Raw genomic sequence first — 17,632 nt, 5'->3', positions numbered from 1 at the left:
GGGTGAGTGGGTGCAGAAAGCCTGATAAATTCTTGCTAACAGTTTCATCCTAAAATGATAAAATGACTACACTGGACTTTATCCAGACCAATGAGAAATACTAGTTGAAAAACTGAAAGGGTTTCAAGAAGAAAGTAACCATGTGATCCTTAAAAGTCTGATAGCCGATAACTAAGTGTTGTCAGGAGACAGTTAAGAATACAAGTTCTAGATGAAGCACCAGTGATCCTACATTGAAGACCCAGTTCCGCCACAGCAGAACTCTGACTCAGGAAAGTAAAAAACACCTGTGCCAGTCAAGGCACAGTGGCTCATGCCTGTAACTCCAGCACTTTGGGGAGGCCAAGGTGGGTAGATTACCTGAGGTCAGGAGTTTGAAATCAGCCTGGCCAAATGGTGACACCCATCTCTACTAAAAATACAAAAAAAATTAGCCAGACGTGGTAGCGTGCACCTGTAGTCCCAGCTACTCAGGAGGCTGAAGCAGGAGAATGGCTTAAACCTGGGAGGCAGAGGTTGCAGTGGGCTGAGATGGCACCACTACACTCCAGCCTGGGCAACAGAGCGAGATTCTGTCTCAAAAAAAAAAAAAAAAAAAAAAAAAAAAAGACAGGGCGCAGTGGCTCATGCTTGTAATCCCAGCACTTTGGGAGCCTGAGGCAGGTGGATCATGAGGTCAGGAGTTCAAGACCAATCTGGCCAACACGGTAAAACGCCGTCTCTACTAAAAATACAAAAATTAGCCAGGCATGGTGGCAGACAGCTATAATTTCAGCTACTCGGGAGGCTGAGGCAGGAGAATTGCTTGAATGGGGGAGACAGAGGTTGCGGTGGACTGAGATGGCACCACTACACTCCAGCCTGGGCAACAGAGCAAGAATCTATCTAAAAAAAAAAAAAAAAAAAAAAAAAAAAAAAAAAACAGGTCGCAGTGGCTCATGCTTGTAATCCCAGCACTTTGGGAGCCTGAAGAGAGTGGATCATGAGGTCAGGAGTTCAAGACCAATCTGGCCAACATGGTAAAATGCCGTCTCTACTAAAAATACAAAAATTAGCCAGGCATGGTGGCAGACAGCTATAATCCCAGCTACTTGGGAGGCTGAGGCAGGAGAATTGCTTGAATCGATGAGGCAGAGGTTGCAGTAAGCCAAGACTGTGCCACTGCACTCCAGCCTGGGTGACAGAGCAAGACTCTGTCTAACAAAAACAAACAAACAAACAAACAAACAAACAAACAAAAAACCAAAAACAAAACAAAACAAAAAAAAAAACCCTTCAGTGCCATTCATTTTCTCATACAAAAAAGGAAAACAACCTGCCTATGCTTGTCTCATATGATCAAATAACTGGCTATCCTTGAAAGCACTATGTAAAATTTACTACACTGCTTTAAGTAACACCAGACCTTAACAATAGCTAATGTTTACTGGGTATAGAGTTCTTTTTTTTTTGAGACGGAGTCTTACTCTGTCACCCAGGCTGAAGTGCAGTGACTCAACCTCAGCCTCCAGAGTTCAAGCAATTCTCCAGTCTCAGCCTCTCAAGTAGCTGGGATTATAGATGTGCACCACCATACCCGGCTAATTTTTTTATTTTTAGTAGAGACTGGGTTTCACCATGTTAGCTAGGCTGTTGTCAAACTCCTGACCACAAGTGATCTGCCTGCCTTGGCCTCTCAAAGTGCTAGGATTACAGGCATGAGCCACCACACCTGGCCCCTACTGGGTACAGAGTTCTAGCCACAAGCCTGGGCGCGGTGGTTCACGCCTGTAATCCAAGCACTTTGGAGGCCAAGGCGGGCAGATCACCTGAGGTCGGGAGTTCAAGACCAGCCTGACCAACATGGTGAAACCCCATCTTTATTAAAAAAAAAAAAAAATTTTTTTTAAAAGTTCTAACTGTAAGTCAGAGACTAAGATTTAGATGGATTATCAAATTCTCTTAATAGCCCTTAAAGATTGATACTATTATTATCCCTATATTATATATGAGAAAACAGATTTCCAACTGTTAGGTAACTTGTCCAAAGTCCCAGAACAAGAAAAGTGGTAGAGCCTGAATCAGAACATAAGTTTTCTGATTGTAGAGAGCCCATACTGTAACCACCGTATTACAGTGCTTTTAAAATGCAGATTTAGGCCAGGCGTGGTAGCTTACACCTGTAATCCAAGCACTTTGGAGACCAAGGCAGGCAGATCACCTGAGGTCAGGAGTTCAAGAACAGCCTGATCAACATGGTAAAACCCTGTCTTTTTTTCTTTTTTCTTTTTTTTTTTTTTTGAGACAAGAGTCTTGCTTTGTTGCCGTGCACCAGGCTGGAGAGCAGTGGCACGATCTCGGCTCACTGCAACCTCTGCTTCCTGGGTTCAAGCAATTCTCCTGGCTCAGCCTCCCAAGTAGCTAGGACTACAGGTGCGCACCACCACACCCAGCTAATTTTTGTATTGTTTTAGTAGAGATGGGGTTTCACCATGTTGGTCAGGATGGTCTCGATTTCTTGACCTCGTGATCTGCCCACCTCGGCCTCCCAAAGTGCTGGGATTACAGGCGTGAGCCACCATGTCTGGCCGAAACCCTGTCTTAAAAAAAATGCAGATTTAACTAAATTAAAATATCATAATATACACTTCTAAAGAGAAGGCAGATGCTAGTATTGCTTTTTGTTTTAATTTCCATTTTTGTTTTTTTTTTTTCTTTAGAGACAAGGGGAAAAAAAATAAGCCAGGTGCAGCGGCTCACACCTGTTATCCCAGCACTTTGGGAGGCCAAGGTGGGTGTATCAAAAGGTCAGGAGATTGAGATCATCCTGGTCAACATGGTGAAACCCCATTTCTACTAAAAATACAAAAAAAAAAGGAAAAAAATACTCGGCTGTGAGATCACACCATTGTACTCCAGCCTGGGTGACAGAGCAGGCCTCTGGAGGCTGAGGCAGGAGGTTTGCTTGAGCCCAGGAGTTTAAAGCCAGTCTGGACAATATAATGCAAGACCCTGTCTGTAAAAAGAAAAAAAAAAATCATGGCATCTCACAAAATTGACCTTCTTATCTACTGGTCTATCTGGTCTATTTAGATATGTATGTTCTATCTGCTGTCTCACTGAGCTTTGCTAGTTTATGCTGCGGTAACAAAAGCCCCAAATCTTAGCAGCTGCACATGCAAAGGTTTGTTTTCATTGACATTTCCTTTATGGCAGGTTAACTGTGACTCTACTCTAGACAAGCTATTTTGTTAGATGGTGAACACTGTGATACTTGGAGAATTTTTGAATGTGGTTCATTCATTCATTCAACGACTATTTCTTCAATATCTGTTTCATACCAGGCAGGGTCAAGTACAGAGAATACAGTAGTAAATAACAGACAAGATCTCTAATTTCCAAGAGCTTACATTAAAATGAGATTAAACACATACAAAATAATCACAATAATAATGAATATTATATTCACGAAGTAAATAGACTTAGTAAATATTCTAAATTAGAAAAATATAAAATGATTAAAACTAAAATGGCCAGGTGCGATGGCCCACACCTGTAACATCAACACTTTGGGATGACAAGGTGGGAGGATCATTTGAGTCCAGGAGTTTGAAACCAGTCTGGGCACCATAGGAAGACCCTGCATACAAAAGACACAAAGTTAGCCAGGCATGGTGGTGCATGCCTGTAGTCCCAGCTACTAAGAAGGCTGAGGTGGGAGACTGCTTGAGTCTGAGAGGTCAAAGCTGCAGTGAGCCACAATTACACCACTGCACCACTGTACTCCAGCCTAGGCAACAGAGGGAGACCCTATCTCAAAGAAAAAAAAAAAAAAAGAAGAAACAATTTAATCGATATACTCCTGAAACTATTATGTAAACTTCTATTGTCTACATTACACCACATCAGCCCTTTACTTTCAGTGGCTTAACACTTAGTTAGATATGATCCATAAAATTTTCCTGGTAATTAAGTATACGACAGGAAGATTGCAAAAATTTTTAAAGACGAACAAATAGAAAATAAAACCTGTACCTCTGTGAGGTGCAAATAACATCTAATTGAAGTCACAATGAACATCTAGAATCATTCTGAACACCACAGAATTCACTTAATACATTTTGCCTGAACTCCCAACCGATCTCACTCACCAACACCTGTATGTAGCCAAGAAATTGACAATCATTTATAAATTACCACCTATGACTGCATCTGCTCTAACCCACTTAAAATTTTTCATGTATTTCTTTATTATTTATTATTTTTTGTAGAGATTGGATCTTGCTATGTTGCCCACGTTGGTCCAGAAACAGACCCACACTGATTTCATCAATCAGATGACCATGCAGCCATCCAATTGATGAAGAAAAGTGTTAACACAGTGCATGAGAACAAAGCCGGTCTTTTCAATACATGGTGCTGGATCAAGCAGTCACATCCATGTAGTAAAAAGTGAATCATGGCTGGGTGGGGTGGCTTGCACCTGTAATCCCAGCACTCTGAGAGGCTGAAGTGGGCAGACTACTTGAGCCTAAGAGTTTGAGACCAACCTGGGAAAACGTTGAATCCTCATACAACTATGGTCTTAGGTACTCAGGAGGCTGAGTTGGGAGGATTGTTTGAGCCAGGAGGTGGGGGCTGCAGTGAGCTGAGATTATGCCACCCCACTCCAGCCTGAGCAATGGAGTGAGAACCTATCTGAGGCAGGAGGGGAAGCATAAAGTAAAATAAAATCGCTATGAGATTATGTGTTCATATTCTTAGATTAGGCATTGATTAACAGGACACAAAAAGCAGTCACCATAAAGGAAAAGACTGATCAAGTATAATTTCATTAAAATTAAGAAGCTCAGGCTGGGTACACTGGCTCATGCCTGTAATCCCTACACTTTGGGAGGCCAAGGAAGGTGTATCACTTGATCCCAGGAATTTCACACCAGCCTATGCAACATGTTAAAACCCAATCTCTACTAAAAATACAAAAAACAGCTGAGCATAATGGTGCTCCCCTGTAGGTCCCAGCTACTTGGGGACTCAGGCAAAAGGATGACTTGAGCCTTGGGACACGTGGCAGTTGCACTGAGCTGTGATTGTGCCACTGCAGTGCAGCCTGAGAAACAGAATGAGATCCTGTCTCAAAAAGAAAAAAAAAATTGGAGAATCTCCATTCATGTAAAAACATCATTAAGAGTGAAAAGGCAAGCTACCGTTTGAAAAAAAGAGAAATAATAAGTATTATACATATATAACCTAGAAAGGACACAATCCAGAATCAAGTATTACAAATCAACAAAAAAACAAGCATATCAATGAAAACAGGATACAAAGATTTAACAGGCACTTCACAAAAGAGGACATATAAATGGCAATAAAAAATACTCAAGCTCAGTACCAGGAAAATGCAAAATGAAACCACACTGATATATTACTGCACCTCTACTAGAATGGCAAAATAATTTTTAATTGACAAGCATAAGCAAAGATGTAGGTTGACCAGAATATTCCCTGCTAAACGATACAGCCACTTTGGGAAAATGATTGACAGTATCTGATACTAAAGTTTTGTCATTCATATACCTTTAAAACCAGCAATGCCATTCCTACATATATACACCAATCTAGTAATGTTCTATTTCTTGATTTGTGGTGAAATTTACTTAGTGTAAATTCATTACTTGTATTTTTTTTTTTTTTTTTTGGAGACAGGCTCTCCCTCTGCCATCCAGGCCTGAGTGCACTGGCATGATCATGACTCACTGTAATCTCACTCTCACAGGCTCTGGTGATCCTCCCATCTCAGCCTGTTGGGTAGCTAGGACTACAGGCACACACCACCACACACAGCTAATTTTTTACCTTTTCAGTAGACATGGGGTTTTGCCACATTGTCCAGGATGGTCTGGAATTCCTGGGCTCAACTGATCTGCTCACCTTGGCCTCCAGAAGTGCTGGGATTACAGATGTGATCCACCACCCCGGGACCTCCTGTACATTTAAAATTCTGAGCTGTTTCTGTAGACTTCAGTAACTTTTTGAAGACTTCTTTGACACAGAGTTCTCAGAAATCTTAAAGCTAGCATTTTAGAATAGAAAAAAACGAGCTTCTGATTCACAGGCGAAATTTTACCAATAAAATTGTAAAACGAAAAAAAGCTACTAACGCATATCAGCTCAGAACAAAGATGAAAAACTACCAGCAGATCACTTTTCTTTAACTTTGTCAAGCACCTGGAGTCAAAGAAAGGATAGTACTGCAAGAAAAGACTTCCTTTTGAAAGCAGCTTTACCAGTGAAAGACAAGGAAATCGAGGAAACCATTCCAAAAGTCTTGCTGACCTCTTCTGTGAGAGGATGCCAAATGAGATAATCTGAGAAGCTCCCAAGGCAGACAGACACAGGGAAACTACAGCAACTCTGCAGAGCGCAAAGAGCAACACCACAATCCAACCTACTGGAAATGCTGCAGTGAATTTGAGGCTTGCCCCGCTAGTCCTGAGGCAATTCAGTGCCGGCTACAAAGGCTGCTCTAGTGCATCCTGGCTTGCCCACCAGCAGCCTGGAGACACCACCAGGCACGGAATCCCGGGAGACAATAAAAACCCCAACTTTACACATTTGAGGCTTGAGATCTCTTGCCCCTTAGGTCCCCAGAGGGAACCGATTTCTGGCCTCGAAGGTGGGGCAAAGGATCAATATCCTCCACCAGATCTAAGAGGATGTGCCCCCAAAGCTGCTCCATCCCTCCAACCCTGGGATGCCACAGGAAGACGCGCCCAGGAGTTTCTTTCCCAGCTCCCAGGAAAGCAGGGCTGCGGGCAGCAGCAGGAGGCGAGGAATCCAACACAGGGAACTTAAGCCCTAGTTGGGGCCCGCCCCGCTGGCACCGCAAATGGAGGCCCCATCAACCCAGCTGCGCGCCGCCAGTCCCAGACTCACCGCCCTCCCGGATTCGTGCAGCGCTCTCACCTAGAAAAGGCTGGGTGGACTTCCCCCTAAACCTTGACTTCCCAGTAGACCTTACCTTTCAGTGCAGATGGCGGCCGCCGCCCCGCAGCGCGGACATCCCAGTAAACCCTAACTTAGAGAGCCACGGACGCTCCGATTGCGCCGCAGACACTGCCGACACGCCGCCCGCACCACTGACTGCCAGTCGCTGCCAATGCGCTCATGGCGTATCTGCCGCTGACATCGACAGCACCATGGACGGGAGGACCGCGCTGCCGAGGCACCGCAGACGCCGCCGACGCACCGCAGACGCCGCCGACGCACCGCAGACACCAGTGACGCACCTCAGACGCCGCGGACGCACCGCAGACACCAGTGACGCACCGCAAACGCCGCCGACGCACCGCAGAAGACACCGATGACGCCGACGATGCACCGCAGACTCCGCCAGCGCCCTGACCTCTCCACAGATGCCGTGTATGCACCGACTGCCCCGCCAACGCCCAGGTGCCGCAGATGACCACACTCACCTCGGAAACGCTAGGTGGAGGTACAGGTCAACCTCCAAGTAGGGAGCCATTGCTGCCGCCGCCGCCGCAGCCCCGTCACCGCCGACGCGCCGAACGCCCAGCAGACACCACCAATGACGCCACCAACATCGACTGCGCCGGACTCTGCCAGACGCGCCCCAGACGCGCCGCCCGTGCTGCGGACGCCCTCGACCGGCCCACCTCTCCGCAGACGCCCGGGACTTGTGGGCCTCGCCGAAGGCACCGCCACAGCGCAGACCACGCTTCAGACCCTCAGCAGCCGCCAGCGCCCCGTCGCCGCAGACGATGGCGCTCACCTCGGAAACGCAGGGTGGACGTACCGGCAAACCTCAATGTGGAGGGCCACGCCGCCGCCGGAGCCCGCCTCGCCCAGTGCCGACCGCGCCGCCGACGCCGCCCCGTCGCCGCCAAGCGCCGCAGAAGCGAGGACGGCCCCACAGACGCCGCCGACCACGCCCCCGACGCGCTGCGTGCACCGCAGATGCCCCGAACTTGCGGACTTCCCCCAGGAGCTGCCGAGGCGCTGAGCGCGCCAGGACGCGCCATCCGCGCCTCTGAGGTCCCAGCGCCACAGACGAGGGGGCTCCCCTCGGAAACGCTGGGTGGGTGCAGGTCAACCTTAACCTAGAGCGCTGCTGCCGCCGGGGCCGACCTCGCCCGAAGCCGACTGGCCGCGGATGTCACCTACGCCCGGCAGGTGCCGCCGGCGCTGCAGGACGTTCCTGACGCGGCAGCTGCAAGAGGAATTGCAGATTAAGAGCAAACTGACACAAGAGCAGAAAATCAAACACCGTATATTCTCACTCATAGGCGGGTGTTGAACAATGAGAACACAAGGACACAGGGAGGGGAGCACTACACACTGGGGTCCGTTGGGGGGAAATGGGGGAGGGGCGGGGGGTGGGGAAGTGGGAAGACATAGCATGGGGAGAAATGACAGATACAGGTGAGGGGACGGAAGGCAGCAAACCACACTGCCATGTGTGTACCTATGCAACAATCTTGCATGTTCATCACATGTACCCCAAAACCTAAAATGCAATAAAATGCAATAAAATAAAAAAAAAAACAAAAACAAAAAAACAAAGCAACGAAGTGGGCCCATCCACGAAATGGAGAAATTGCTGCCTCAGATGAAGACATCAACAATCCGCAGCCAAGCACCAGCGGCCAATAAAATGTTTCGTACATGTTTATATATTTTGATATGTTTTGCAATTGGGAAAATGTTTCCTATGGTATTTTTTACACCTGTATTTTGTATTTTTGTATGCACCTGTATTTTGTAATTTTGTATGTTTTGCAAATATTAAACCAGTTGTACTGGTAAAAAAAAAAAAAAAAAAAAAAAAAAAAAAAAAAGCAAGCAGCTTTAGTGCCCGGGGGGCTGAAGTATACAGTGAGATCTGAAGCCGGGAACGAAACTTCCAGCACCTAAATCATAGTCCGAGTCACGAGGAGCAGTTGCTTCAGGTGAGTTTACACGATTTCGGTGGAAACTAGGCTCATAGAAGTCTGAAATTAGTTTCTATAATTGGAAGATATTAATCCACCTGTGTTGAGTACCTGCTACAGGGAAAAAATTGAGAGTAGAGAATCAGGAGGATTTAAAATAAATAGAAAATATAATTTGTGAATGAAGTTGCTTACTAAAGTGTAAGAAACTACATATTACCCTGACTTAAGCAGTCTTTTATGAAGTCTTTTATAAAGACTTAATATTCAGAAAATAGTTATTAAGCACCTCTGTGAGTCAAACACTTTTCTGGGTGTTGGGAAGGCAAAAGATTAGGCTACTGCTCTCAGTTTAATACATGAAGGCAGACTGTACAGAAACCTAGAGTGAGTTTGATGATAGAATAAAAGTTTTAAGGGAAAATGGAGCATTAAGAGACTGATCGATTCTGCCACCTACTCTAAGCTTCAGTCACAGGGAATCCACTACATTTCACTGAATGTACAATTTTTTCATTGTATGCATAGTGTGCATAATTTTTTTCTCTAACATACCTTCCTCTCCCGTGTTCACCTGGGAAATCCTAGTGTTTTGATGAAGATTCCCTGTAAAAGTTACCTCCTCTGTGAGGTCTTTACTATCACCTGCAGGCAGAGTTAGCTGGTGCATCCTAGCCTATGTTGCAGAGCAGTTAATTCTGTGTTGTGCCTGTTTTGTGTTGCAGAATAGTTAACAATTTGTATGTCTGTTGTCTCTGCTAAACTTGTTACTTTTGAGAAGAGTGATTTCATCTTGTTATTTTTTGTTTTTTGAGACGGAGTCTCACTCTGTTGCCAGGCTGGAGTATGGTGGTGCAGTTTCGGCTAAGTGCAACCACCGCCTCATATTTTCAGGTGATTCTCCTGCCTCAGCCGCCTGAGTAGCTGGGATTACAAGTGTATGCCACCACGCCCAGCTAATTTTTGTATTTTTAGTAGAGACGGGGTTTCACCGTGTTGGTCAGGCTGGTCTCGAACACACCTGACCTCCTGATCATCCCCCACCCCCTGCAAAAGTGCTGTAATCCCATCCTGAGCCGCCACCCAGCTGCATCTTTTTTTTTTTTTTTTTTTTTTTTGGTTCGGAATGACTAACAAGTTACTTGCCAATTTAGTTAATACTGTATAAAGAAGTAAAAGAAACTATTTTTTGGTCTCAGGAATTTCAGGAGCTCCTACAGTTTAACTCAGACAAAGCTCCTGAAGCAAGTGAAATGTTACTTCAGTAAGAGGTTACAAGAGATAATCTGAAAATCCCTTCCACTGCTGAAAATCTCTAATTTTAAGTTTAAATCCCAATATTAAAAACCATCTTTCAGGGGTATTAGAAGGTCAGATGCTCTTTCAGGCATCCACAAAGGATAATTCCACCCCTTAATGAAAAACTTGCCGTGAAGATCACATACCCCACCCCTTCCAAATCAGTGGCTAAACAATGAAGAAAAGGACTAAGTATTCTTTTTTCAAAATACTACTTCCTGGTTTTACAGATATACACAAATGTTAAAATTTATCAAATTATACATTTCAAATACGTGTAGTATATTGTTACATCATTTTGCCTGAATAAAACTGGTAAAATAAAAATACTGTCACCAGCCTTCTATAAACGTAAACATGTTACTTCATTCCAAGGATCAAAACATCAACATTACAGCCCTAGGTGTTTTGTTTGTTTGTTTTTGTTTTTCTTGAGACAGAGTCTTGCTGTGTCACCAGGCACCAAGCTGGAGTGCAGTGGCGCGATCTTGGCTCACCGCAACCTCTGCCTCCCAGGTTCAAGCGATTCTCTTGCCTCAGCCTCCTGAGTAGCTGGGACTACAGGTACATGCCACCATGCCCAGCTAATTTTGTATTTTTTGGTAGAGGCAGGGTTTCACCATGGTCTCAATCTCTTGACCTCATGATCTGCCCTCCTCAGCCTCCCAAAGTGCTGGGATTACAGGTGTGAACCACCATGCCCGGCCTAGCCCTAATATTTTCTAAGTTTCTCTTTTAAATCTATTTTCCCTTTTATTCAAGTTTTATTGTAGTCTTCTCATTTTTTGAAGTCATCAGTCATTGGAAAGGATAGATACCAAGCTTTGATAAACACCTAAATTGTCTGCTGCTATTCAAATGCACCATTATTGCACTATGGAAATAGCTTTCCTTTACCACTTAAATAACAGCCTAAAAATCTGCGGATTCCTTAATGATTTCATTTCCTTCTTCCCATTAGTTAAGGAAATGCATTTCTAGGCAAGATCTATCAATGTGCTACCATTCTATGGTTCAGCATTTGTTTTCTTCCCTCATTCTTTATTAAGAAGCTATTTGAAATAAAATCTGAAAATAAGGGGAAGGAAGAAAGCCAGTAAGAACTACTCACACCAGATTTAGAGGATATATTCTCCTCCACATCTGAATCATTGGGATCCACAATGTCATCAAATGGCAGTAAAGTTGATTTCTTCTTCTCTGATGTCTCACTTTCAATTTTGACCTTTCCTATCTTTTTTTTTTTTTTTTGAGGAGGGTGTGGCCTGAGAAGGCCCTTTGAGTGAGAGATGTGTGTGCTGATACCGTCTAGACATTGTTTGAAACCTAATGAAATGTTATTGTAGAATCAGGGAAGTAGTGAATGAGGAAACTGAGGTGCTGGGAAGTTAGGAGAGTGCCTGAGGCCGCACAGTTTTTCAGTAGCAGAATACAGCATACTTTTCCTAAACTGAGTATTGATGTATTTCCTTTTGTCAAAGCATGATAAGAATGAAAATGATTTTTAAAATACACACTTAGTGGGCCTGACATGTGGATATACACTTAAAAATTTCCCAAATGCATGATATTTTATTGTCTGTCTAGTTTCCAAGCAAGTTAGACATTTCTTTCGTTCTGAGTGGTATGACACCATCAGGATGATTGTGGCAGCTAAAAAAATACACACAAAACACATATAGCATGGAAAAAGACTCAGTCATAACAAAGCCTGGCTTTCCTTATCAGCATGAACCCAAGAACCTGGAGAGTACCCTAAATTTACATTGATGATGATGCTATGAGTCACTGCATGACTCATAGCTCACTGACCACTACAGAACAGAAACATGAGGAGTAATTTACAGCCAGGCCAAATGGACTTAAAGAACTTTCCCACCCCCTATATGAGTGATACATCAAATTATGAATAAGGCACCATCTCTTTCTTCTTCTTGGAGTGGATTAGTTCCCTCTCTTTGTGCTTTTTCCCCAGAGACACAAAGATAAACAAACCCCTGGTGTTGCTAATAATCTCCCAGTGAGCCATTCTATTACTGTACCTGCCTACTTGGGCTCATTTTGTAAAGAAATCCAACCCATAAGAGTGCCTCAGCACACAAAAATGTACTTCATCACTCCTCAGAGCAAGATAGCTTCTTGGATCAACATTTTATTTCTTCCCTCCCTTGACCGTGACACTAAACAGACCTATAATAAACTGTTCTCATCTGTGCAAGTAAGAAAATTATTCTTTTTTTTTTAATAAGAAAAAGAATAAAGAAGAGGAAGAAAGAGAAAGAGGAAGAGGGAGAGAGAATGGGGGTATTGCTTTATTGCCCGGGCTAGAATGCAATCTAAATATGGGTATGCCTATACTTGTCCTTAATAATGGAGATATAAAAGAAAATGAGGGAAGAGAATAACAAACAAGGAGCCAACGAACATTTCGTTTAAACTTCTAAGTTGATATGATGTGGTACTGATCTACGTATTCCTGTATTGGATGCGTATATATTTAGGATCTTTAGCTCTTCTTGTTGTTGCATTGATCCTTTTATCATTATATAATGTCCTTCTTTGCTTCTTTTGATCTTTGTTGCTTAATTGTAACTTCTGCTTTTTATTTATTTATTTTAGCTCTCTGTTTGGTTGGTAAATCCTTCTCCATCTCTTGTTTTAAATCTTTGTGTATCCTTGAATGTGAGATGGGTCTGGATGCAGCATACTGATCGGTTTTAGTTTTTTATTCAAATTGCCTGTCTGTCTTTGGATGGGGGATTTAGTCAATTTAAATTTAGAATCAATAATAATATATGTGAGTTTAATACTGCCAGTTAATATTAGCTGGCTATTTTGCCCATTAGTTGATGTAAATTCTTCATTATATTGATGCTATTTTTGGTATTTTTTTTAGAAAGGTTGATACTGTTTGTTCCTTTCTATGTGTAGTGGTTCTTTCAGAAGCTCTTGTAAAGCAGGCCTGGTGGTGATGAAATCTCTGAGTGCTTGCTTATTCACAAAAAACTTTATTTTTCCTTCACTTGTGAAGCTTAGTTTGGCTGGATGTGAAATTCTGGGTTGAAAGCTCTTTTCTTTAAGGATATTGAATATTGGTCCCCACTCTCTTCTGGCTTGTAGGGTTTCTGCTGAGAGATCTGCTGTAAGTCTGATAGGCTTCCCTTTGTGGGTAACCTGACCTTTCTCTCTGGCTGCCCTTAGTATTTTCTCCTTCATTTCAACCTGGGTGAATCTGACAATTATGTGCCTTGGAGTTGCTCCTCTTGAGGAATATCTCTGTGGTGTTCTCTGTATTACCTGGAGTTGAATATTATCCTGCCTTACTAGGCTGGGAAAATTTTCCTGAATAATGTCCTGAAGCGTATTTTCCAGTTTGGATTCATTCTCTTGCTCACTTTCAGGTACACCTATCAAGCGTAGATTAGGTCTTTTCACATAGTCCCATATTTCTTGGAGACTTTGCTCGTTCCTTTGTATCCTTTTTTCTCTAATCTTATCTTCTTGTTTTATTTCATTGAGTTGGTCTTCGACCTCTGATATCCTTTCTTCTGCTTGATCAATTCGGCTGTTAAAACTTGTGCATACTTCACGAAGTTCTCGTATTGTGTTTTTCAGCTCCATCAATTCACTGATATTCCTCTCTAAATTGTGTATTCTTGTTAACATTTCGTCAAATCTTTTTTCAAAGTTCTTAGTTGCTTTGGATTGGTTTAAAACAAGTTCTTTTAATTCACAGAAGTTTCTCATTATCCACATTTTGAAGCCTGCTTCTGTAATTGGAACACACTCGTTCTCCATCAAGCCTTGTTCCGTTGCTGATGAGGAACTGTGATCCCCCGTTGAGGGAGAGGCGTTCTGATCTTGGGCATTCTCAGCCTTTTTTGGCTGTTTTCTTCCCTTCGTTATAAATTTATCCATCTGTGGTCTTTGTATTTACCGTCTTTGTAATTGGTTTTCTGAGTGGACGTCCGACTTATTGATTCTCAGCACCGAAATCTGAGCAACCCACTGCACCGACTAAATCAGCGGCGTTAAGATTGATGGTGCTTTTCTGACTCTGCACCAAGAACCGACGCTCCGAGGCGCCGGCAAAACCGCCTCGCCGGTCACAAGAGTCGCGCTGGTGACCCGTGGGGCTCCTCCGCTGGGAATCTCCTGGTGCATGAGCAACAAGAATTCATGTGAAGGTGTGGCGTCCTCTTGTTCTTTGCGCTTTCACTGGGAGCTCGACCTTTCCTGTCTTGACATGAGATTTATCTTTTACTTTCTTGTCAGCAGAACAAGTGAGTTTCACTGGTGGTGCACTAGAAAAACTTAAATAAAGCCTCTGAGCTACTCTTTTTCCTTTTTTTTTTTTTTTTGGCTGAGAGTTCCTCAGAATCTGAAATGAGTGGCCTTTTACTAGGAGCCTTCTTATCTTGTCCACTGGTGATGATGAGTAAGTTACTGTCTGGTTGTGGCTCTTTTGACATGGGTTTAGGTTCCCTGAAGGCCATCTTAGGAACTACTTTCTCTTCTTTCAGTGGTTTATTTTCTTTGGGTTTCTTAGAGGATTCTTTAGAAGATTTGTTGTGATCCCAGGAAGGTTTTTGAAGGCACTTTTATGTTCACTGGAGTCTTTAGAAGGTTTTTCCTTGTGCTCCTTCATTAATTTGTGAGGCTTTGAAAAACTGGTACTACTACTGCTGCTGCTGCTGGTATGAATACTCCTATTAGGGTCCCCTCCTGCCTTCAGCAACTTTTTCCTAAAGTCCTCTGTGGGGTTGTTGAAAGTTAGCTTTTCGCACTTTCCCCCATCCCTGTTGCAATCTCACATCACACTACCACCCTAGGGATGGCAGTAGACACCAACCCAGAAATTTAGACAGGGACCACTTACTTTTGGAAAACAGGGGTTAGGCATGAAGATGGTTATGATTAAGAAGATAGTTTTGTTATCAAATAATGTTAACTGGAATCGACAGTGTTGACCATCTCTGTTTAACCTATTCTTTCACTGATGCCCTTTATCTCACCTCTACCTTGGAATTTAATAAGCCTCAGGCATTTCCAATTGTAGACTAAAACCACTCCTAGCACCTATTGTAGTGTTTTCCATGTATCAGGACAGAGATGTCTTATGTAGGGAAGGGGCAGGTATGAAGTAAGGTAGATTATCTACACCTCTCACTCATTAAGGATTCTTGCTCCCATGCTGCTGCCTGTTCAGTCACACAGGAATGCTATGTGACGGCCAGCTGCTTCCTTCCTTGGTTATCATCCACTGCAGCTGCTAGTTAGATTTGGAGGGATGACTTTTAATAAATCTTGGGGATTTTATTGATTTGTTTTCACTTTTGGGATTTTGTGGGGTGGGAGTGGGGAGCAGGAATTGCACTCAGACATGACATTTCAATTCATCTCTGCTAATGAAAAGGGTCCTTCCTCATGGGGGATATCTATCTGTGTGTCAGCTCTGTTTTTTCTTTTTTTAAGGTGGGGTTTCACCATGTTGGTCAGGCTGGTCTTGAACTCCCGACTTCAGGTGATCCACCCGCCTTGGCCTCCAAAGTGCTTAAAAATTCCAAGCAGAGGCTTGGAACAAAGGCCAGACACTTGACGTCAAAACTGGCTATATTGTTGATATGGACTCTAAAATAGGATTGTGTTGTTATCCCTAGGGTAACTTAGTCCGTTGATCAAGTTATTGGGTCAGTAAGTGTAGATTTACTTAGACTAGTGAGGTCTTGGTATGTGTCTTTCGGGGGTTTTGCTGTACTCTGAGGTCACCCTGACCAAAATCTATAGTACATTGACAATAAATTAATACCTGTGGGTTTTTAAGGTGTTGGTTTGTACTATTAAACTGAAGCTCCATAGGGTCTTCTCGTCTTATTTGTGTATATCTGCCTCTTCAGGGATAGGTCCATTTCACTGATTAAAAGTAAGAGACATTTAAACCCTCGTGTGGCCATTCATACGAGTCCCTATTTAGAGAACAAGTGATTATGCTACCTTTGCACTGTCAGGGTACTGCATCCATTGAACATGTGTCACTGGGCAGGCAGTGCCTCTAAATACTAATAATGCTAGAGGTGATGTTTTTGGTAAACAGGCAGGGGTAGAGTTTGCTGAGTTCCTTTTACTTTTTTAATCTTTACTGGATGCATGCCTGTGTTGGGTTAACAGTTTAGTTAATGGGTGTATTAAGCTGTAGTATAAAATGATTAGGCTGTTAACTAACAGTAGTTGTTTCAGTCTGAGATAAGCTTATGCGGGGAGAAGAATTTCACGTCTCTTATACTAACATTATTGCTTCTATTAAGTAATAGATTAGTCAAATGTGTTTTAGGAGTTCCGTGGAGTAAACAGAATTAATAGTGAGTAAGTATTGAGCTTAAACACTTTTTTTTTTTTTTTTTTTAAACTGAATGTTTCTCAACACTGATCACATTCTGTTTCTTGATTGGTATAAAGGCAAAATATTTCATTTGTGAAAATTTAGCAAGCTATATTATATGTGTAGCTTTCTTTACATGTTTTACTTCAATCAAAAGTTAAATATAGATAAATTGATTGGGGTGTGTATATGCACATGTACAGTAGACACTTTCTGGCCTGTTTATCTTTAGAATGGGATGTGGCTACTGTCTTGTTTAGATAGCTTTGATTTAGTTTTCCTCTTGTCATAGGAGATGGTCGGAGACATTAAGAAGCTAAATATTAATCAATTTTAGGGCTTAGTAATCCAGCGGCATTTCCGTTAGTATCCCTAAACATAGAATTCAATAACTGAAGAGACTCCATATTCCCAAGAGCAATTAATTATGTTACATGTACTATTACAAAGGCTGGGAAACTTTTAGAAACCTTCTACCAAGATTAATAAAAGACTTACTGCTTAAAGGTGAACTTACTATAAAATGAAGCCATCCCAACAATGTTGAGAAGTGGAGGAATTATTATTATTATTTTTTTTAAAAAAAAAAGAATAAAGAAGAGGAAGAAAGAGAAAGAGGAAGAAGGAGAGAGGATGGGGGTATTGCTTTATTGCCCGGGCTAGAATGCAGTCTAAATATGGGTATGCCTATAATTGTCCTTAATAATGGAGACATGAAAGAAAATGAGGGAAGAGAATAGCAAACAAGGAGCCAACCAAGATTTCTTTTAAACTTCTAAGTTGATATGATGTGGTACTGATAAGAGTGTATATTTTGTATATTTAAAGTGCAGAGTTCTATAAATGTTAATTACATTTACTTGTTCCAGATCTGAGTTCAAGTCCTGAATATCGTTGTTAATTTTCTGTCTCATTGATCTGTCTAATATTAATGTTGAAGTCTCCCACTATTATTATGAGGGAGTCTAAGTCTCTTTATAAGTCTCGTATGTCTGCGTATTCCTGTATTGGGTGCGTATATATT

Source organism: Saimiri boliviensis, chromosome 11 (genome assembly GCF_048565385.1).
Source record: "Saimiri boliviensis isolate mSaiBol1 chromosome 11, mSaiBol1.pri, whole genome shotgun sequence".
NCBI lineage: Eukaryota > Metazoa > Chordata > Mammalia > Primates > Cebidae > Saimiri > Saimiri boliviensis.
This window is presented reverse-complemented; position numbering follows the sequence as displayed.